The sequence below is a fragment of the Carex rostrata genome, chromosome 7, assembly GCF_964058835.1.
Source record: "Carex rostrata chromosome 7, lpCarRost1.2, whole genome shotgun sequence".
NCBI lineage: Eukaryota > Viridiplantae > Streptophyta > Magnoliopsida > Poales > Cyperaceae > Carex > Carex rostrata.
Genome location: NC_135924.1, coordinates 13,215,469 through 13,239,661, shown reverse-complemented (window position 1 = coordinate 13,239,661; position 24,193 = coordinate 13,215,469). Strand labels below are relative to the sequence as shown.

The following is a 24,193-nucleotide window of genomic DNA, read 5'->3' as shown; positions in this document are numbered from 1 at the left end:
TTATTTTCTGAAATTTATTACTAAAGTTTAAACTAAGTTTTTATCGTACTCCCTGCGGTTCGACACCTCAAATACTACTTTGATAGAATTGTGCACTTGCAATTTAAATCAAACGTGTGTTAAAGGTTTAAAAAGTACATCATTGTACTGAAACTTTGTGCATACGCTTTTGCGCGCATCAGTGTAGTGAGAGGTGGAGAGGGAGATTGAGAGTTGGGAGAGAGGGAAGAGAGAAATTTAGAGAGATGGAGGGGTGTAGAGAGTAGAAGGTAGAGAGAGAGAGAAGAGAGAAGAGAATGGGAGATCGGGAGAGAGAGAAGTGGGGGAAAGGGTCAGAGAGAGAGAGATAGAGATTTGCGGAAAGGCCCCCCCTTTTATCACAAATTCGCGTCTGTTCGGCTTCCATTGCGGGCCGCAATAACTGTCATTGCGGGCCGCAATGGATTTTTTTTTTTTTTTTTTTTTTTAAATATCTGACTCTCTGACTGCTTGGTTGCGGCCCGCAATAAAATTATTGCGGACCGCAATTAACTCAAAAACTAAAGCCTAACCTTCAGAAGTCTCTGACTGCTTGGTTGCGGCCCGCAATTAAAGTATTGCGGCCCGCAAAGGAGCCTGAAATCTTCTGAAAAACCTAAATTAACCTATCTAAATGCAAATAAAATTTAAAAATACGAAATTTAAAATTGCAAAAAGGTAAAGTGCTTGGGTTGCCTCCCAAGAAGCGCTCTTTTAGGGTCTCGAGCTCGACCATTCTCCTCTTTTAGTTCATTTGTGCATCGGTAAGGGAGATGTTAATCTTCCCTTCAACCGGTTCTCCATGATTGTACACCTTGAGCCGCTGGCCATTTACTTTAAATGCGCCAGTTCGTTCGCTCCAGATTTCTACCGCCCCATGTTCAAACACGCGTTTCACCTGAAATGGGCCACTCCATTTGGACTTGAGTTTGCCTGCAAAGAGTTTAAAACGTGAATTGAACAATAAAACATAATCACCGATTTTAAACTCCCTTCGTATGATGTGCTTGTCATGCCATTGTTTTGTCTTCTCCTTGTAGATTTTGGCATTCTCATACGCGTTGAGACGGATCTCCTCAAGTTCATGCAAGTCGAGGATGCGTTTTTGACCGGCTTGGTGCATGTCGAAATTGAGGGACTTGATAGCCCAGAATGCCCTATGCTCCAATTCGACTGGCAAATGGCATGGCTTACCATAGACAAGCTTAAAAGGGGTCATGCCAATTGGTGTCTTGTAGGCCGTGCGGTATGCCCAAAGTGCATCATCTAGCCTCAGACTCCAGTCTTTTCGGGACAATCCTACAGCAGTTTGGAGGATGTGCTTGATTTCTCGGTTTGACACTTCAACTTGGCCACTTGTTTGCGGATGGTACGGAGTTGCGACTTTGTGCCTTACACCATATTTCTCCATGAGAGCTTGAAATGAGCGGTTTATGAAGTGGGAGCCTCCATCACTAATCACCACCCGTGGAACACCAAATCTTGGGAAGATTATCTTTTGGAAGACGCGTTTGACGGTCTTTGAATCGGCCCCTGGGCTTGGTATTGCTTCTACCCATTTGGAGACATAATCCACTGCTACAAGGATGTATTTGTTGTTGCATGAACTCGGAAATGGCCCCATGAAATCAATCCCCCACACATCGAACAATTCGACTTCTAGGATGCTTTGTTGAGGCATCTCATGTCGCTTGGTGATGCTTCCTAACCTTTGGCATTTGTCACAAGAGACAACAAATTGCCTTGTATCCTTAAAAAGGGTTGGCCAAAAGAAACCTGCTTGCAGGACCTTGGCGGCGGTCTTGTTGGTTGAGGCATGTCCTCCATATGGTGATGAATGACAGTGGTGGAGAATTGATTGAACCTCATCCTGTGGAATGCAACGCCTATGAATCCCATCAACACCAAGCTTGAAAAGATATGGATCATCCCAAAAATAGTGCTTGGTATCCGCAAAGAATTTCTTCCGTTGTTGGTATGTGAGATAGGGTGGTAGAACTCCGCATGCAAGATAATTTGCAATCTCCGCGAACCATGGGTATTCGATTTTACCCACTTGGTAGAGCTGCTCATCGGCAAAAGAGTCATCAATGGGTAAGTCTTCATTTGGTTCAGGTTTGATGCGCGAAAGGTGGTCAGCAACAAGGTTCTCAGTACCCTTCTTGTCTCTAATCTCCAGGTCGAACTCTTGGAGTAAGAGAATCCAACGAATGAGACGAGGTTTGGCATCCTTTTTCGTGAGGAGATAGCGAACCGCGGCATGATCCGTGTAGACTATCACCTTGGAACCAACTAGGTAAGGTCTAAACTTGTTGATGGCGAAGACCACCGCGAGTAGCTCCTTTTCGGTAGTGGTGTAGTTGACTTGAGCCTCATCTAGAACTTTGCTTGCATAGTAAATGGCGCACGGCTTTTTGTCAATTCGTTGCCCTAACACCGCTCCAATGGCGTAATCGCTCGCATCACACATAATCTCGAAAGATTCGTTCCAATTTGGTGGTTGCAGGATGGGAGCGGAGATCAATGCTTCCTTTAACTTATTAAAAGCATCTAGACACTCTTGGGTAAAATCAAATGGAGCATCTTTTAACAAAAGATTGGTCAAGGGCTTGGCAATTTTAGAAAAGTCCTTGATGAACCTTCTATAAAACCCAGCGTGTCCTAAAATACTTCTAACCCCTTTAACATTTGTTGGTGGAGGTAATTTTTCAATTACCTCAATCTTTGCACGGTCAACCTCTAAACCCTTAGCAGAAATCACATGACCTAAAACAACACCCTCTTGTACCATAAAATGACATTTCTCCCAATTCAAAACAAGGTTTACCTCTTCACATCTTTGTAGGACTTTAGATAGGTTTAACAAACATCCATCAAAAGTGGTACCATAAACCGAAAAGTCATCCATGAAAACTTCCATAGACTTCTCAATTAGGTCAGAAAATATACCCATCATAGCCCTTTGAAATGTTGCAGGTGCATTGCACAAACCAAAGGGCATCCTACGGTATGCAAAGGTACCGTATGGACAAGTGAAAGTTGTCTTTTCTTGGTTATCAGGGTGAATTGGTATTTGAAAAAATCCACTATAACCATCAAGATAACAAAAGAAAGAGTGCTTAGCTAACCGTTCAAGCAATTGATCAATGAAAGGAAGAGGGAAATGATCCTTGCGCGTGCCGGTGTTGAGCTTTCGATAATCGATGCACATGCGCCATCCCGTCACGAGTCGTGTTGCAATCGGTTCGCCATTCTCCCCTTCTATCACGGTTGTCCCTCCCTTCTTTGGCACCACATGAATTGGGCTCACCCATTTGCTGTCGGAAATTGAATAGATGATGCCAGCATCAAGAAGTTTCTGAATCTCCTTTCGCACCACCTCGCTAAGGTTCGGGTTCAATCTTCGCTGTCCTTCAATGGTTGGCTTGTGTCCTTCCTCCATTAGAATGCGGTGCATGCAGATGGAAGGGTTGATTCCTTTGAGGTCATCAATGGTGTATCCAATGGCTTTTCGGTGCATCCTCAAGATTTGTAGAAGTTGTCAGGTTTGGTCTTGGTTTAGGGATGCGTTGACAATAACGGGATAGGTTTGGTTTGGACCGAGGTATTCGTATCGAAGGGTTGAAGGTAATGGCTTAAGTTCAACCTTGGGTGCGTCCTTCGAGGGTTTGGCAAAGTTGGGAAGAGTTTCGGTAGTTGAAACCTGAAGAATTGGGCTCAGAATAGGCTTTTTGTAAATCTGGGAAGGGTTATTGCGGGCCGCAATAAGGTTATTGCGGGCCGCAATAATTTCTGAATTCTGCAGGGTCTCTGTCTGGATTGGTTGCGGGCCGCAATAACTTCCATTGCGGGCCGCAATAATTTCTCAAATTTCTTCCTGCTCTGACTGGATTGGCTGCGGTCCGCAATAATATCCATTGCGGGCCGCAATAAGGTGTCCAGAACTCGTTTGGTCAGATTTTTCGCACTCCTGATCCATCCAAGATTCAAAAGAACCCTTCTCCAAGCTGTTTATGAGTTCCTCATCTATCAACCTGTCAAGAATCTCAACACTACAAACACTTTGATCATTAGATGGATATTTCATTGATCTTTTGATGTCAAATGTTAATTTTTCTTCACCAATGTTCATTGTAATAATTCCATCATGAACATAAATCACAGCTTTTGCCGTATTGAGAAATGGTCTACCCAACAAAAGTGGTGTATGGATATCCTCATCCATGTCTACCACAACAAAGTCAATTGGTACAAAGAATTTACCAATTTGAATTGGCAAGTCCTCTACCACTCCTAGGGGTAACTTGACCGATTGGTCGGCCAATTGGAGAGAAATTCTAGTTGGCTTAAGTTCCCCTACACCCAACCTATCATAAACCGATTTTGGCATAAGACTTACACTAGCTCCTAGATCACATAGTGCACGTTTGAATTGGACATTTCCTATCGAACATGGTATGGAAAATTTACCCGGATCATCCAACTTTTTGGGCAATTCATTCATTACCATGGCACTACCGTTTGAGTCTAGGGACACCATTTGGACTTCTTCAAGTTTACGCCTATTCGAAAGGATATCCTTGAAAAATTTGGTGTAAATCGGCATTTGGGTCATTACCTCAGTCAATGGTAGGTTTACATGCAATTGTTTCAACAATTCAAGGAATTTAGCAAATTGCCTATCAGTTCTCTCATTCTTAAGCCTACCAGGAAAAGGTGCAAATTTATGAGGGGGTATGTAGAGAGGTACCTGTGCACTTACCTTTGGTGGCTCATCTTGAGATGGATTCGCTTGAACAGCAGGGTCGCTTGGTGCAATTGGTGTATCTTCCTTTGAGGCGGAGTCCTCGTGTGTGGAGATGTGCTCATCATTGGTCCTTGTCTCTTCGCTTTGCGGCTGCACATAGGCATGCTTTGGCATGGGTGGATCCTCATATTGCGCACCGCTGCGAAGCATGTGTCTAACCGCCTTGACATCCCTGGGATTGTTCTCAGGTTTTGGTGGAAGGGAACCCGGTTGGCGGGAGGATTGGGTAGCTTGTTGTGCAACTTGGTTTTCAAGCATTTTGTTTTGGGTTGCCAACATGTCTACCTTTTTGGTCAATTCATCGAATTTTTGATTTTGACTTGCCATGAAAGTCTCCATCATTAATTCGAGATTGGACTTTGGTGGTGCATTAGAGCCATACCCTTGGTTACCATAACCTTGATTTGGCCGATTAAAGTTTGAGTTACCTTGGGTTGATTGGTCATTTTGTCTCCACGAAAATTTTGGGTGATTCCTCCAACCGGGATTGTAAGTATTGGAGTAAGGGTTGTTATTTGGTTTGAAATTGCCTTGGTTTATGGCATTAACTTCCTCATGACTAACCTCATTCCCTATACCACAATTTAGTGCTAAATGATCGGTCCCACCACAAATTGAACAAGGAAGAGAAGAAGGATAATTTACCGATTTTACGCTCATTTGATCAATCTTGCGATTTAAAGCGGCAATTTCTGCGGCCATCCTTGAATTCGAGTTCACCTCCTTCATTCCCCGTTGCAGGATGACCGGGGTCTCCCTAGGGTTGTGCCATTGGCTTTGGTTGAGAGCCAGGTCATCAACCAACTTGTATCCGTCAACAGCCCCTTTGTTCATGAGACTACCTCCAGCGGCTGCGTCTAGCATACCCTTGTCTTGTGGCAGAAGACTGTTGTAGAAGATTTGCAACAGGTTCCATCCTTCAATTCCATGGTGAGGGCAGCACCTCTGCAGCTCTTGGAACCTCTCCCATGCTTCGCTCATGGTTTCATCCCCTCTTTGTCGGAAATTGTGGATTTGATGGCGCAAGGAGTTAGTTTTGGATGGTGGAAAGAACTTGTTGAGGAAAGCATTCGCCACCTTAGGCCAAGTGTTCATGTTCTCGGGCCGTTGTCCCCTTATCCACCCCTTAGCCTTATCTGCAAGAGAAAAAGTGAAAGCCATCACTTTAAGGTCATCAGGAGAAACAGTTTGTACCTTGATTGTACTGCAGATTTCTTCAAAGTTGGCTAAGTGTTGTGTGGCATCTTCATGAGGCAGACCATGGAAAAGATTTCGCTGCACCATGCTAACCCATGCAGGAGGAATTTGGTATTCCTCAGCATTGATAGTAGGTGCAGTGTACCCCAGGTGGATTTCCTCAGCCCTAGGCGCAGTAAAGTCCCTCAAAGGGCGGTTGGCATCGGCTGCTTCAAGATTTTCTCTCTCTTGGTTAGCTGCCCTCAACCGTTGGAGTTCATTTGCCATCCGATCCCTTTCTCTTTGGAGGTTTTGAAACCTAGCATCATCATTGCCGGACGACATGTCTAACCGGCGTGGATTCAAGGGAAAGAAAGGTCCCCTTGTCGGGTGCTTGTTTCTTCTCTGGTAAAAAAGATGAGTTGATCCTCTCCTCGAAAACCACTCTACCAAATCTGTGGCGTCCGGAGTAGGAGGTTCCTCTGCCAGATTTCAACCTAAATCAAAAGAGAAAGGAAATAAAAGAAAATTAAAAACAATTACTAACTAAATTACTTAGGTCCGAAATAATATTCACCGTTGTCCCCGGCAACGGCGCCAAAAACTTGATGTGAATTTTACTACTACACAAGTAATAAATCCTAATTTACCCTCAATTCGGTTGCAAGTGTACAACCTTGTCAAGTAGTATTTAGGGATCGTCTCCACAGGGACAATTCGGAATATTAAACCTAACCTAACTAATTTAATTTAGTAAAAGGAAATAAAGGAATTTGTTTGTTTTCTATGATGGTTTGGTTTGTTGCTGATCAAATTGAATTAACTAAATTCTAGGTCTAAATGTGGTTTTAAAGCAAGAATGAGAAATTAGGGTCTATTAGGGTTCCTATCCACTAATGTCACGATTAATTGATTTATTAAGGTTGTTCTTATAAATATGAAGGCACAGTTTAATGTTATCGGTATAAAGTGATATTTCTATGTTAATACCGTCTTTAAATTAGTATAAATGTCACCTCTCGGTACTTGGTTACACTAACCCAAAGTTATTAAGTCTTTAACTGTCCCAATTGGTATAGAAAGTTATTCGTCACCTCTCGGTACTTGGTACAATTTTCTAACCTATCGGGTTAAGCCCGTATAAGATGAGCGTCGCCTCTCGGTATTTAGCCTATCAAATACTCTTTTCTTTATGGTCAGGACTAAATATTCAATTTCTCAATTGTAAATACCGAATCCTAGGGTTTCATGCAATTTCGCTTAAGTCATCACAAACAAGTAATATAAAGAAAAGATCATACCAAGGAACAAGTAAATATAATATAAAATCAACTAATCCATGACATAAGTTTCAAGTTCTAACCCTAATCAACCCTAGAAATAACCTTAGCCAACCATGGCTGCAGCACACAAGAAGATAAACAAGTAAAAGAGTTCTAAGAGAAAGAAATCAATGTAACCGCTCGAAGAATTCGCTATCTTCTTCTCCCTTCTTTTGTCTCTCCTCTTTCTCCTTATTCTCCTGTGCTTTTCTCCCTTTCTAATGTCTAAAATTCGTCCCTCCAACAGTTATATCCTTTTTTCAGAAATAAAAACAACTAATAATAGCAAAAATCTCGCTCTGGAACTGTTTATTGCGGGCCGCAATAACTTCCATTGCGGGCCGCAATAATAATAAAAATTTTCTGTTCTGCAAATCAGTTCTGACTAGTTGGTTGCGGCCCGCAATAAAATAATTGCGGTCCGCAATAAAGGTGAAAATTCGCCAGATTTGTGCTTTCTTGCTCCAGATAGCTCGTCTTGCTCCGTTAAGCTCCAAACACTTGATTGCCTACAAAATAAACACAACTAGGGCAGTAACTTGAACTTTTAAACATTTATAACCTAATTAAATTCTAATTTCAACAAAACTCGGTTTAATTTACACAACAAACCCTATGTTTCAACATATATCATTTTGGCTTATCAGCAATGGAACAATATCCCAAACATCATTGTCATACATGGATTTCATCTCTTCATTCATTGCATCATTCCACTTTTGAGAGTTAGAGCTTTCCATAGCTTATTTGATATTTACAGGATCATTTTCAAATATGCCAATGTCAAACTCATGTTCTTTAAGATAAACAAAATCTTTCGATATTGTAGATCTTTTCTCTCTAGTAGATCTCCTAGTTGGCGCAGGTTTTATATTTCTTTGAAAAAATTTTACAACTTGATCATCAACAGGAGAAGGAACATCATTGCCAACTTCTAAATCTCCCACAGGCTCGTGGCCAACAACATTTATCACTCATGGCAATGTCAGGATTTGAGTCAGATTCAGGTCTATTTGTGTTCTCTACATCATGCTGAGTCTCTATTTGAGATGGAGTTTGCCTATTGACATTAGATGTATTTTCAATATTTGACGGAATCAGAATTTGGACAAAATCAGGACAAAATCGACTGGTTACTGCTTTCATCCTGGCAGTCGTCCATTGAAGTCAAAGACGCACTAATTGTCCTATCGACATTAATTAGTATGATCATCATTGCTTGACAAACTTATTTGCTTGGTAGCATCATATAGATAACCGATTGCTTTAGTATACTGATCTTGGCAGAAGCTGAGGTCGTCCTTGAGATGAGCATATGCTGAGTTCGAAAGTAGATATCTTATATGTGATACGGCTCTTGTCGTATTTTTAATAGCAAGGTTTATGCTGATATGAAAAAGACCGGTTAAGTTGGCTGATGCGCTCTTTGGATCGGCTTGTAAGGATGTCAAGCAGAAATCACGATTTATATTTATATCATTGGCTACTGCTTTACTACAGGCATCAGATAAAAAAGAAGCATTGTTGAAATGTGGAAGAGAAACAAACAACACAAGAAGCAAGATAACAATTAAAGGAGAATAAAACTTCATGTTTGATGGAATAATTTTCTAAAATTTGTCGTTGGATAGGAATAAATTTACGGTGTTAATATTTTATTGTGTTTGCTTCAAATTAAGTGCCGATGTCTATATATATAATAAATTAAGCGCAATATTTCCTAACTGATTACCTTCTTTTATCGATTTTTGATAGCTTTTGGTGAACAAAAACGAGTTGTTGTGTAGCTTTTGATTAACAAATTAAAACGAGTTTTATAGTATTACTGGAATATGTATGATACATTGATTTGTCCAAATACAAACAATTAATAGTATGTCAACTATTCATTTATATACCAATCTCATTATAATAATGTTGTAGTTTCACATAGAACCAAATATCTATACTTAATTTTCACTGATAATGTTCAAAATTGTACTGTTAAGTTATGACGTACTATTAAAATTTCAGTCAAAATGAAATTTGATTCGTAATGCATTAAAAACAGCTAAAATTTGACTATTTACAAAAAAAAAAACATGTACGATTACTAAATTACTATCAAATAGTTGGTGAAAAAACTAATAACAATTCAAAAATTCGTGGCAGCGGAATTTTCCTAATGGATTTTTTTTGTATTTACTTGCGTCAGATGTTCTATACGCACTTCAGAGATTAAAAACTAGCACAACGTATGTTTTTTAAGAAATAAGGATATATTTAAAAAAAAAGAGGCATTAATTGTTTCACAACAAAGTGGCCTGGTTACGGATTTCACAATTGCTTAATGTTTATTTTAGTTGAAACACAGTAGTCTCGTGAATTATTTATAATGATTCATGTTTTTGTGAGACTTAACAGCAAAATGCTATATATATATTTGTGACAAAATTTTACGGTAGTTTTTCACTGTTATATTAAAATAATAAATTAGAATCTTTTAGGAAGCACTAAAAATTATTGAGTGTTGGCCATGGAGTTCTACGCTTGTGATAAACATTGAGTGTGCTAAAAAATTTGATTATATATAGTTGCGTCCATAGAAATTAGGCATTACATTTATAAAACTATTTTAAAGTATTGGAGACAACTAAAACCAAAAACTTATAAAATGGACCACTTTTACAGAGCGAGTTTGAAGGCGATGCCACTGTGGAAGGCAAATAGGTTCGAGTTATAAAAAAGGTACCACAATTGGCATTGGCATGGAGCCAAAACATAATTGTACTTGCTCAGATTTTGAGGGACAGAAGCCTCTTAATTGTACTTCTGATTTTCTGTACTCTTTTTTGTTGCTTGGATTGGAACAAAGTCTGTCTTGTAAACTTAGCCTTTGTGTTTGGTGAAATTATCAAATTATCAAATTACATTGCCCTGAAAGGCTGAACTGGTTTCAAGTCTTATAACTTCAAATATCTATGAGAAACTTTTCAATATTATGCATCAATGGTCATTATATTTAGCCTATTTGCACAAAGTTTATTACATTTATCGATACAATGTTTCATATATTACATCAATGGTCACCGATATAAACTGAATTACAATTTACAAAGATAGCAACTGAAGAAAAATAACAATAAATGGAACAAATGAAAAACTAATTTTCCTTTGATGCAGCATCTACTTATCTCCACCTGATGGCGTCACTTTTTTATTTTCCTCTTCCAAAACTAGAATTATTGTTTTGCTCTCTAACAATTTTTGCTCTCTTCAACTTAGCCAAACTTTTTGGAGCGGCGAAATCTGATGCATTGATTTCACTTTCACGGTTGCGTCTGCTGTGAACCAGCTTTGTGTGCTGCACCGGATAGCCGTTAGGTGAATCTCTCTTTTCCATACTGTGAGATGCAGTTGCAGATGTGCTTGTTTCAGGGAACCTTATCCTGCCACGTAGCCTTGATCTCAGATTACCTCCAGAAGAGCTATGACCATTTTGACCCTCATCATGGGCCACATGCGTCTCGGTGCATGGAACCTTCACAGGACTGACATCTGTCCATCTGATTTTGCTTTCTGCTTCCTGCTCCAGTGGTCTTTTCCGACCGGATAGACTGGGTCTGTCAAAAGTCCTCTCATATGAATTGTGATACTCTGGCCTTCCATACCATTCCATCTGGATTTGACTTGTCAAGTAGTTGGATGAACCGTACCAGACGGCTCTTTCCAAGAAATAACTTGGATTATCACCCAAAATAATATCGAACGAAGCATCTGAGTCTGAGGACTCCTCAGAGGAGCTAGGACTGTTATTTTGTTCCTGAGGTGGTTGTGCGTTGTGTTCAGGGTTTATGGGACGAGGCAGGGCCGAGTTCTTTTGTGGCTGTTCTTGTGATGATGAAGGTGGCGCATGCATGAAATTACAGTTAGTTCCTCTAGCACAGTAACCACTTAGGAAGTAATAGCAGGGTCTACTTGACTTGTCTTTGCCATGAGGCTGTGGAAAACACATGATTTCAGTATCTTAAATAAAACCTTCAACAGTATATATACTGTATACAACAGTTGTACGTACCAGAACCCCACTATCTACATAGGGAGTAGATTAAGATTTAACCTGATATTGAGTTTTGTTGCTAATTATTATTTTCTTTTATACTGTGTACAATGAGAGCTGTAATAATAAAGTGGAGCGTAAAATTGTACCACATTCTAATATGGTACTAATACCAGTATTACCAGCCCAGGACTAATTTGAGTAAATAACATGATTGAAATTTGTAGAGAGAGATACCTGGTGAAGAAAGGGACAATACTTATTGTGGCAACCTCCATTTAACCAATACCGACAAGGTTTTGGGCTTATTGCGGGACCTGTGACCGGATTACTCATCTTCAATTCGTTGAACTGAATCACAAATTTGAAAATGAATTAACTCATACGTTTTACTGTAACCCACTTGATATATTAGCTTAGATAGTAGGTACAATACATGGCATACTGGTAACAAAAGAGATCCTATCAATACATTTGCAAAATGAAAATAACTAAAGCAAAATTGTGCTCAAATATGTACTGGAAATGACAAATTTAGGTTGCCTGTTTTTCAAAAAAGAAAAAAAATAAATAGAAAAACTAATGTGCCTAGGGGTGTCAATGATACCTTTTTAGCCGTTTATCCAACCCGTATCCTATTCGATAAGGTGGGTATTGATAAGGTTTTTTTTCGTTAGCTTATTGGGTATAAGTATGGGTATGGATAATTTTTTTTCCGTTAACCAAATAGATAAGGGAGTAATGACTATTTCGTACCCGTTATCCTATAGGGTAATTATAAAATCTAAATATATATTCAATTCAATTTCCAACCCACCTAAAAATATATTTGTATTTTTTAATTTTCTTCCTTTATAAAAACAATTTAGTTGGAATTGATTGCACATTTATTTTTATTTTTTTATTAGAAATGCAATTACATAATGTGAAATGAATGAGTTTTTGATGTTTAATTTGTAAAATATAATAAAACTAATTATTGTATTAGTATTATCCGTTGGTGACCCGCTACCGTTTCGTTACCCGATAATATGAACGGGTAAGAATAGGGTAGGATAAGGTCAATTTTAATGGGTATGAGTAGAATATAGATAAAGTCAATTTTAATAGTTATGAGTATATAGGAAAATGCCTCCACCCGACCGGTACCGTACCCATTGACATCCCTAAATGTGCCTTTTGTTAAATAACAGAATAACCTAAAGCCTGAACAAATGTTTATTCTAAAAACTGTTTCATGAAAGAAGAACAATGAGAACTGAAACTAATTAATCATGACAAAAGAAAAAACAACAAATTACATCCGACTTCATTTAGGGTTTATTTAATTGTCAGAAGAATTTTCGACAGCATTTCTTATAAAATGAACTCAATTGTCTGAGAAAGAATTTCTCAAACATAACAGAGAAAAGAAAGAACAAACTAAAAAGAAATAAATTCATTAAAGGAGGTAGTACGTACCTTGTAATAACTTGGGTTAAGCAAAAAGAGCAACTTCAAGTTCTCAACTAGAACAGAGTTAATTAGAGAATTGAGGGAAGAGGTCGATTAATCAGCAATGCGCAAGAAATTCGTATGTATTTAAATGTTCCAAATATACTCATAGACCGAATTTGCATGATATATTTGCACAAATAGAAATCTAATTAAGCATGCACATGTCTGTTTTTAACTGGCAATCCTAGATTGTGCTTCTTTTAAGCGCTGTTTTGTTTACATAGAAACTTAGCAATCACCAATCACCATTTATTAGATTTCTATTTAAAGCATCTATCTCAAAAGATTATGGAATCCCAAATGCAATTTTGAAATACTGTTAAAGAGGGTCTTATACTATGATTAAAATCTAAAACTAGAAAAGCTGCCACTTAATTATTATGTGTCATATATTGAAGACCATGCTTAATTTTTGGAAGTTTTAATTTCTAATATTGAGCGCTTCTATTTTTTTTTTTTTGAATAAGTTGAGTGCTTCTATTTTTAATGTCGGTTTTTCCCTTAATAATTTTTTTTGTCTCTAATAAATAATTGTTATTAATTTTGAAAGTTAACAGATTTTGTAAATTTTTTATGCGCATTCTAGTAAAAAAAATTTAGTGTATTTGACAGGTGACTTTATTTAATATTTAGAAATATGAGATTTTATGTGCCTACATTCAAGTTTTTCATTTGTCTATTTCTTCAGCAATAATTTATTCATTGAATTCATTGATCTGTTAATGAATCATAACAATAGTAAAGCATAATTGACACAAAAATTAGTCAAATCTAAATCCTTTAAAAAACAAACAATAAAATTGAATAAAACTGGATCTGGTAACTGGCTAAAAAAGAAAGAAAGATGAATTAATGTTTATATGGTGTGGACTAATTAATTTGTTTATTTTTCGATATCAACCATTATTGAATCCGAAGAACTAATGTCAGGTTAGGAACTGAACTATAAATCTATGCCCCAAACTGGTATGTAACACATTACAAAGATAATAATGAAAGAGGAGAGATCCACTTATACTATTTTTGGTGACACTGAATTACACTCTACATTTTGAAAGTTTTCCTAGTTCAAATAGTCGATCCAAACTGTTTAACATGATTGATATATTAAAATGTGCTTGAAGATCAAATTTTACATTTATTTTTGAATTTTTTACTATTTATTAAGTATTTTACAAAATCGTTGTTTTCATACCATTAAATTTTTGTACCCATCTTAATAAATAGAAAAAAAATTCAAAAAATTATAAAATTTGATCTGCAAACACATTTTAATATATCCATCATATTGAACGGTTTGAATCGACTATTTAAACTTTGAAAATGTAGAGTATAATCCGGTGTTACAAAAAAATGATGTAAGTGGATGACCTGTTGCAGAACAGAGCAAGTCACTAAAAGGCTTGATATTAGGTAGCCAAATCACAATCTCAAAATAGGACAACCACAGATGAAATTAATTATCAAGTTTTTATGCCCCTAAAAGTATAGATTGATTATTGCTGGTATGTAATTGTTAATTAATTATGGATGATTACAAGGCCATTTAACAAAGGTCCTAGCTAATAGACTTTTTCTAAGTCAAGTACCAAACCCGCCGAATAAATTCTCAAAACCGGGCCGCACGAGACTCTCAGCAACCCTGCTTGGCATGAGAAGGTCCAGTCCAAATTCGAGATCACCACAATGGAATGATCACTATAACTGTCTGTTTATGTACCATCTGTCAAGCAGATTGTCATATTACGAGATCGTCATCACTATACGATATACGATAGTACACTACAACAAAATGGTTTTTCAGCGACCGGTATCAGCGACCGGTGATCACGCCGGTCGCAGATAGTTATTTTTTTTCAAAAGAAAAAAGAGAAACCAAAATAAACGGCGACGATAACTTTCAGCGACCGGCGCCCTCGCCGGTCGCTGAAAGTTTTTTTTTTTTTTGGCGGAACGAGTTTTTTCTGCGAAAATTTTGCCCCAAAACCCTTTCGCGCGCCAGAGCCGTCTTCGCCATTTCTCCCTATCGCGCCAGAGACCCAAAAACCCTAGCCGGTTCCGTCGAAAATTTCGCCTTTGCGCCACCATCTCGCTTCTCCATCGAAACTCCCTGTCTCATCCCGGTTCTCACCTATCCTCTTCTTCTCATTGACCAATTTAACCCCTCTTCTCTCCTCTTCTTCTCATCAACCAACTCTCCTCTTCTTTCTGAAAAAACAGGTGAACCAGTAGAGGGAAGGAATCGAAGGCTGTGCAAAGACAATCGAGGCGACAGGTGAACCAGCAGAGTGAAGGATCGAACGCTCTGATCAGGTAAATTGATTGCTCAAAATTTTTTTTTTTTTGGTACTGGTACAGCATAGGTGAAATTGGTATTGGTACAGCATTGTGTACTGGTACTGCCTAATTAGCTTGATTTTGTACTGGTATAGCATTTTCTGTGAAAATTTTGTCCTGGTACAGCATAGGTGCTAAATTTGATAATTTTGTACTGGTACAGTATCATGTGTCTTAGAGCTGAAGCATATAAGAGACTATGAAACTTTTAGTACTAAGCATTGTGTTGCCGTATTCTGTTCTGAATTTCTGACTTCTGAAGGCGTGCTTAATTTATTTGGCTGGTTTCTTTAGGTTCTTATGCAATTCTTCTACTGATATAAATCCTTAGTCATGCTTTGACTATTTTGTCATTTTTTATGTTCTATCGCTCCAGTGGGTCTAGCGGTTCTCAGTCGCATTCTTCACAGTCATATTCCTCTATGCTGCCTGGTCAGCGTCTCACAGAAGAAGATATTGACAGGATATCTTCTCGGGTACTTCGTCAGATGGAGGCTCAGATTGAGGCTCGGGTGGATGCTCGGTTGGAGGCTCGGTTGGGAGCTACTCAGGTATAAAATTCGATAAGTATGTTTTAATTGTGAACCGTAAACTAATCCTAATTATGTAAACTATTTTCTTACAACCTCATAGGCCGGAGGTTCAGGCTCACAGTCAGGAGGTTCGGGCTCGCACCAGGCCTCGCCGCCCGCTCCTCAGGATGACGAGGAGCATTGGTCGGATGTTGGCGGTGATGGTACTGCTTAGGTCTTTTTATATATTTCTACCTTGTCATATGATATTGTTTATGTTTTTGGCACAGTTATGTACTCGATATTTATGTTTATGGTGCTGATTGTACTGTTTGGCATTTAGACTTACTATTTATGTTACTCGCATGTTTATGTTTGATGAGATGTTATACTATTTTTTGATTTTTATGTTTATATTTGTTTGTATGTTGAGTGTGTATCGATATTTATTTTTGCTTGTATGTTGGTACGTGTGATACCAATTATTAAATGGTGAAAAATGGTGCAAATGTAAATAATAAAAAAAAACATCAAAACCTGATAAATAAGTATCAGCGACCGGAATAGCGTTTCAGCGACCGTTATTTGTGGTCTCTGATAATGTTACATGACGTCAGCAAAAAACAACAGTGAGCAATAACCTTTGGTCGCAGAAAAACTTTCAGCGACCGGAGGACGTCATTCAGCGACCGGCGATGTCATCGTAAGAGTATCTGCGACGATGCTTTCAGCGACCGGTCTTTCAGCGACCGTTTTTGACTTTCTGAGACCGGAATTAGTTTCAGCGACCGGTGTCATAACTTTCAGCGACCGGAATTCCGGTCGCTGAAAGTAGATTCTGTTGTAGTGGTAATAGGCCGACCTATATAAGACTCAAAACTCAGTCAAAAAAGAGGTTCATAATTTCACTTAGACAAGATGTCTATGGGAATTAAATGTTAGAAATCTGCTATTAGAAACTGCAAATGGCTCATTTACTTTTAACGTTATGCAGTTTCTAATCTTAATGTGACCCGATTAATTAAGTCATAAATAGATCGTTCTATAATTAGAGCATTAGATCTGTGATTAATCTTAAGCGTTGAATTGGTATATGATGGACGTACCAGATTTAGAGTTAAATGTTATATAAAGGATTGGGTCCTCTCTCTCCCTGCCAAGAGTCGCATTCTTCTCCATCAAGAAACGCATAAAGAAATAGGGTTAGAGAGAGAAACCGAATTCTGAGAAGAAGAGTAACCGTCAGGAGTCAGAAGAAAGAAGATGGCAGTCGCTGATATGGCTCTTGTCGTATTTTTAATAGCAAGGTTTATGCTGATATGAAAAAGACCAGTTAAGTTGGCCGATGCGCTCTTTGGATCGGCTTGTAAGGATGTCAAGCAGAAATCACGATTTATAGCTTCATCATTGGCTGCTGCTTTACTACATGCATCAGATAAAAAAGAAGCATTGTTGAAATGTGGAAGGGAAACAAGCAACACAAGAAGCAAGACAACAATTAAAGGAGAATAAAACTTCATGTTTGATGGAATAATTTTCTGAAATTTGTCGTTGGATATGAATAAATTTACGGCGTTAATATTTTATTGGGTTTGCTTCAAATTAAGTGCCAATGTCTATATATATAATAAATAAACATTTTGTATAGCAATATTTCCTAACTGATTACCTTCTTTTTTCTATTTTTGATAGCTTTTGGTGAACAAAAACGAGTTGTCGTGTAGCTTTTGATTAACAAAACGAGTTTTATTGCATTACTGGAATATGTATGATACATTGATTTGTCCAAATACAAATAATTAATGGTATGTCAACTTTTCATTCATCAATCTCATTATAATAATGTAGTAGTTTCACATAGAACCAAATATCTATGCTTTCCACTGATAACGTTCAAAACTGTACTGTTAAGTTATGACGTACTATTAAAATTTCAGTCAAATTGAAATTTTATTTGTCTTGGAGCAAATAATGGTGCAACATCACTGCTCACAAAATGAGAATTAACTCCTGAGATGCATTCTGGTCGAGACACATGATCTGATTTGCAATTGGTGATTACTAATATGAAGGCCTGCGTTTTTTTTTGTATTTTTCTTTCTTCATTTCTTTTTTCAGTGCCTCCTATCTTTGTCTCTCGCTTTTTTTTTTCTTTTTTCTAGATAAGCTCATTACCATGAGCTGCCTCGTATTTTATTTCTATTTGTTACAAAATTTATGTAATCTTTTACCATCAATTAAATGAGAGCTCCACTCTTATTTTTTCTAAAAAAAATTAAATAAAATAAGAAAAGAGCTGAAAAGACCGTCATAGCCTTACCTCATTTTGACATATATAATCTATTTTTAAATTTTAAAAATAAGAATCTCTCACAGATCCAGCTTCCATTGATCACAAACTCTAACACCAGTTGAATTGAGAATCGTTCTTGAGTTCTCATCAATAAAGTTTGAATTGGTTGTGTGTATAGGCTATTATTTAATTACCAGATCGATTTTTAATTAAGTACTGGATATTGTAGAATTGTCGTGAGTGACTTTTATGTTTGTGTGTCCTAAGCGTCGTGTTCTATGAAACAACAATTTTTTACATTTCAATTTGGTTTAGTTTGATTAGTTTCGTTATTATTCAAATTTTTTGAATTTTTTACTCCAACAAAGATTGTGTTTCTGATTTTTTTTATTAAAACTTAATAGACAAACAATAGTGGAGGAACAAATTGAAGTGCATCTACTATATATCTAAATATTTTGGATATTTTTGTATATATATATAATATTCATTTTATTGTATACATAATTTAATTTAAATTTAGTAGTACACACTGCATATTTGTTCGATAAAACTCAACATATATTTTACAGTGGAGCAAATCTCATATAAGAGTTGATGTGCACAACACAACCCGCTACGTGCTTCGAATACAATAAAAGTATCTAAAGTTTCCTAAAATTGTTGAGAAAGTTAAGAGCCATTGCACATAGTTGAAATGTATTATCGTGCTCCTTAGACAAAATCGACTGGTTACTGCTTTCATCCTGGCAGTCGTCCATTGAAGTCAAAGCCGCAGTAATTTTCCAATCGACACTAGTATGATCATCATTGCTTGACAAACTGATTTGCTTGGTAGCATCATATAGATAACCGATTGCTTCAGTATACTGATCTCGGCAGAGGCTTAGGTCGTCCTTGAGATGAGCATATGCCGAGTTCGAAAGTAGATGTCTTATATGTGATACGGCTCTTGTCGTATTTTTAATAGCAAGGTTTATGCTGATATGAAAAAGACCAGTTAAGTTGGCCGATGCGCTCTTTGGATCGGCTTGTAAGGATGTCAAGCAGAAATCACGATTTATAGCTTCATCATTGGCTGCTGCTTTACTACATGCATCAGATAAAAAAAAAGCATTGTTGAAATGTGGAAGGGAAACAAGCAACACAAGAAGCAAGACAACAATTAAAGGAGGATAAAACTTCATGTTTGATGGAATAATTTTCTGAAATTTGTCGTCGGATATGGATAAATTTACGGTGTTAATATTTTATTGGGTTTGCTTCAAATTAAGTGCCAATGTCTCTATATATAAAATAAATAAACCTTTTGTATAGCAATATTTCCTAACTGATTACCTTCTTTTTTCTATTTTTGATAGCTTTTGGTGAACAAAAACGAGTTGTCGTGTAGCTTTTGATTAACAAAACGAGTTTTATTGCATTACTGGAATATGTATGATACATTGATTTGTCCAAATACAAACAATTAATGGTATGTCAACTTTTCATTCATCAATCTCATTATAATAATGTAGTAGTTTCACATAGAACCAAATATCTATGCTTTCCACTGATAACGTTAAAAACTGTACTGTTAAGTTATGACGTACTATTAAAATTTCAGTCAAATTGAAATTTTATTTGTAATGCATTAAAAAACAGCTAGAATTTGACTATTTTAGAAAAATGTACGATTACTAAATTACTATCAAATAGTTGGTGCAAAATAATACACGTCATATTTAAAAAAATGAATAACAATTCTAAAATTGGTGGCAGCGGAATTTTTCTAATGGATTTTTTTTGTATTTACTTGCGTCAGATGTTCTATACGCACTTCAGAGATTAAAAACCAGCACAACTTTTTTTAAGAAATAAGGATATATTTAAAAAAAAGAGACATTGTTTCACAACAAAGTGGGTTACGGATTTCACAATTGCTTAATGTTTATTTTAGTTGAAACACAGTAATCTCGTGAATTATTTTTAATGATTCATGTTTTTGTGAGACTTAATTAACAGCAAAATGCTATATATTTGTGACAAAATTTTACGGTAGTTTTTCACTGTTATATTAAAATAATAAATTAGAATCTTTTTGGAAGCATTAAAAATTATTGAGTGTTGGTCATGGAGTTCTACGCTTGTGATAAAGATTGATGTGCTAAATTTTTTGATAATATATAGTTGCGTCCATAAGAAATTATTAGGTATTACATTTATAAAACTATTTTAAAGTATTGGAGACAACTAAAACCAAAAACTTATAAAATGGCCCACTTTTACAATATTTTCATTTAATTTTTTTTATCTTCAAATTAAAGCATAAAAAATAATAACATTTTCTCAAATTTATGAATTCCTCTAGAGTCTAGACAAACTCAAAAAAAGTGTCGTTAGCTAAAATAATATTATTTTTGAATCTCTCTTAACAAGTTATGATGATTATGAAATAAAATTCCTATTATATACACGTTAATGTATATATTTTTCTTTTTTCTTTGAAAAAATATGGTGGCAAAAGCCACCTATATCATAACCAATGCAAGTATTTTCAATTAACGACAAGTTACAGTTTATTCATTAAATAATTAACCACTTGTTAATAAATATCAAGCTGTCTGAATCACTAAACCGCCATTAATTAATGTTCAACCCAAAGACCCAACAAATAATAGAAAATAAAAATAATGAATTGGGCCTCAGAAGCCCAATTTACCTAGTTTCTCGTTGCACTTACAATAACAAGCACATTTCCTGTTAGCTTATCTCTCCTTTGAAAGATTGGGTTCTTAATTTCTGAAGGAAGAAGAAATATGCTCCCTATATATGGTGCTCCTTTGGAATTCAGAATGATGTTTATCCACATTGTGCTACCATTGTAATTCATTGAAAATATTAGCACCAAAATGTTGACATCAACTACCTGAGAGTACTTTACATAGACCCGGCTCATCTGGCAGGAAAAGAACAGAGTAGCAGCTCGATGTCGGTCCTATATATTATGGTTACATTCACCAAGACGCGTGTTGTTAATGATGAGGATCAAAATGGTCATAGCTCTGGTGGAAGTGTTCTAAGCTCACGGCTACAAGACGATGAAGGGTGTCTGCTCCAACATGAAGCACAGAGCGAGTTTGAAGGCGATGCGACTGTGGAAGGCAAATAGGTTCGAGTTATAAACAAGGTACCACAATTGGCATGGAGCCAAAACATAATTGTACTTGCTCAGATTTTGAGGGTACTTCTGATTTTCTTTACTCTTTTTTGTTGCTTGGATTGGAACAAAGTCTTGCAAACTTAGCCTTTCTGTTTGGTGAAATTATCAAATTACATTGCCCTGAAAGGCTGAACTGGTTTCAAGTCTTCACTCATGAAATTATCTATAAGAAACTTTTCTATCGTTGAACCCGCATCTTCACTCAGGAAGCATTGTATTTTATTAGACTTTTATCTTTTCTCCTCGAATTTTATCTAATTTTATTATGATTCGATGTTATGCATCAATGGTTATTATATTTAGCCTATTTGAAAAATTCAAAGTAAAAGGTAAAATCTGCACAAAATTTATTACATTTATCGATACAATGTTTCATATATTACATCAATGGTCACCGATCTAAACTGAATTACAATTTAGGGAACTAATGAAAAACTAATGAAAACTGATGAAAAACTAATTTTCCTTTGATGCAGCATCTACTTATCTCTTCTGTTATTGTTTTTCTCTCTTCAACTCAGCCAAACTTTTTGGAGCGGGGAAATCTGATGCATTGATTTCTCTTCTGTTAGTAAAACCTCTTTCTCTTTCACGGTTGCGTCTGCTGTGAACCAGTTTTGTGTGCTGAACCGGATAGCCGCTAGGTGAATCTCTCTTCTCCATACTGTGATATGCAGTTGCTGGTATGCTTGTTTTAGGGAACCTTATCCTGCTACGTAGCATTGAGCTCAGATTACCTCCAGAAGAGCTATGACCATTTTGACCCTCATCATGGGCAACATGCATCTCGGTGCGTGGAGATGGAACCATAACAGGACCAACATCTGTGCATCTGATTTTGCTTTCTGCTTCCTGCTCCAGTGGTCTTTTCCGACCGGATAGACTGGGTCTGTGCAAAGTCCTCTCATATGAATTGTAATACTCTGGCCTTCCATACCATTCCATCTGGATTTGACTCGTCAAGTAGTTGGACGAACCGTACCAGTCGGCTCCTTCCAAGAAATAACTTGGATTATCTCCCAAACTAATATTGAACGAAACATCTGAGTCTGACGACTCCTCAGAGGAGCTAGGATTGTTATTTTGTTCCTTAGATGGCTGTGCGTTGCGTTCAGGGTTTATGGGACGAGGCAGGGGTGAGTTCTTTTGTGGCTGTTTTTGTGACGATGAAGGTGGGGCATGCCTGAAATTACAGTTAGCTCCTCTACGACAGTAACCACTTAGGAAGTAATAGCAGGGTCTGCTTGACTTGTCTTTGCCATGAGGCTGTGGAAAACACATGATTTCAGTATCTTAAATAAAACCTTCAACAGTATATATATGCACCAGTTGGGGAGCAGATTAAGATTTAACCTGATATTGAGTTTGGTTGCTAATTACTATTTTCTTTTATACTGTGTACAATGAGGTGCAATAATAAAGTGGAGCTTAAAATTGTACCACATTTTAATATGGTACTAATACCAGTATCATGATTGAAATTTGTAGAGAGAAAGAGAGATACCATGTGAAGAAAGGGACAATGTTTATTGTGGCAACCTCCATTTAACCAATACCGACAAGGTTTTGTGCTTATTGCGGGACTGGGGACCGGATTACTCATCTTCAATTTGTTGAACTGAATCACAAATTTGAAAATGAATTAACTCATACGTTTTACTGTAACCCTCTTGATATATTAGCTTAAATAGTAGGTACAATAGATGGCATACTGGTAACAAAAGAGATCCAATCAATACATTTGCAAAGTGAGAATAACTAAAGCAAAATTGTGCTCAAATATGTACTGGAAATGACAAATTTAGGTTGCCTGTTTTTCAAAAAAGAGAACTAAAGTGCCTGGGGGTGTCAATGGTGCTTTTTTAGCTGTTTACCCGACCCGTATGGTATTCGATAATTTGGGTATTGGTAATTTTTTTTTAATTTCGTTAGTTTATCGGGTATGAGTATGAATAAATTTTTTTTGGTTAATCAAATGGATAAAGGTATGGGTAATGACTATTATGTATCCGTTATCCTATAGAGTAATTATAAAATCTAAATATATATTTAATTCAATTTCCAACCCACCTAAATATATCTTCGTTTTTTTTTTAATTTTCTTCCTTTATAAGAAACAATTTAGTTGAAATTGATTGCACATTTATTGTTATTTTTCATTAGAAATGCAATTACATATTGTGAAATGAATGAGTTTTTGATGTTTAATTTGTAAAATATAATAAAACTAATTATTATATTAGTATCTGACCCATACGGTACCCCATTGACACCCCTAAATGTGCCTTTTGTTAAATAACAGAATAACCTAAAGCCTGAAGCCTGAACAAATTTTTAGTCTAAAAACTGTTTCATCAAAGAAGAATAACGAGAACCGAAACTAATTAATCATGACAAAAGAAAAAACAACAAATTACATTCGACTACAAATAATATTGTTTTTGGGTCGGCTGTTTAGGGTTTATTTAATTGTCAGAAGAATTTCCAACAGCATTTCTTATAAAATGAACTCAAGCCTGAGAAAGAATTTCTCAAACGTAACAGAGAAAAGAAAGAACAAACTAAAAGGAAATAAATTCATCAAAAGAAGGTAGTACCTTGTAAGAACTTGTGTTAAGCAAAAAGAGTAACTTCAAGTTCTCAACTAGAACAGAGTTAATTAGAGAATTGAGGGAAGAGGCCGATTAATCAGCAAAGTGCAAGAAATTCCTACGTATTTAAACGTTTCAAACATACTATATTTAAACATATATACTATATTTAAACATTCCAAATATACTCATAGACCGAATTTGCGCGATATATTTGCACAAATAGAAATCTAATTAAGCACGCATATGTCTGTTTTTAATTGGCAATCCAAGATTGTGCTTCTTTAAGCGCTGTTTGGTTTACACAGAAACTTTAAATATAGAAATGAGTCCGGCTAGTATGACATCGGTGTCATATGACACTAATTTCAAAATTGATTGAATAGACTTCAAACGACT

The 24,193-nt window shown here is 36.6% G+C and overlaps 1 pseudogene; it reads right to left on the bottom strand.

Moving 5' to 3' along the window:
• Positions 1-763: 763 nt before the first annotated feature.
• On the bottom strand, positions 764-6,346 carry LOC144557169 (uncharacterized; annotated as a pseudogene).
• Positions 6,347-24,193: the final 17,847 nt, after the last annotated feature.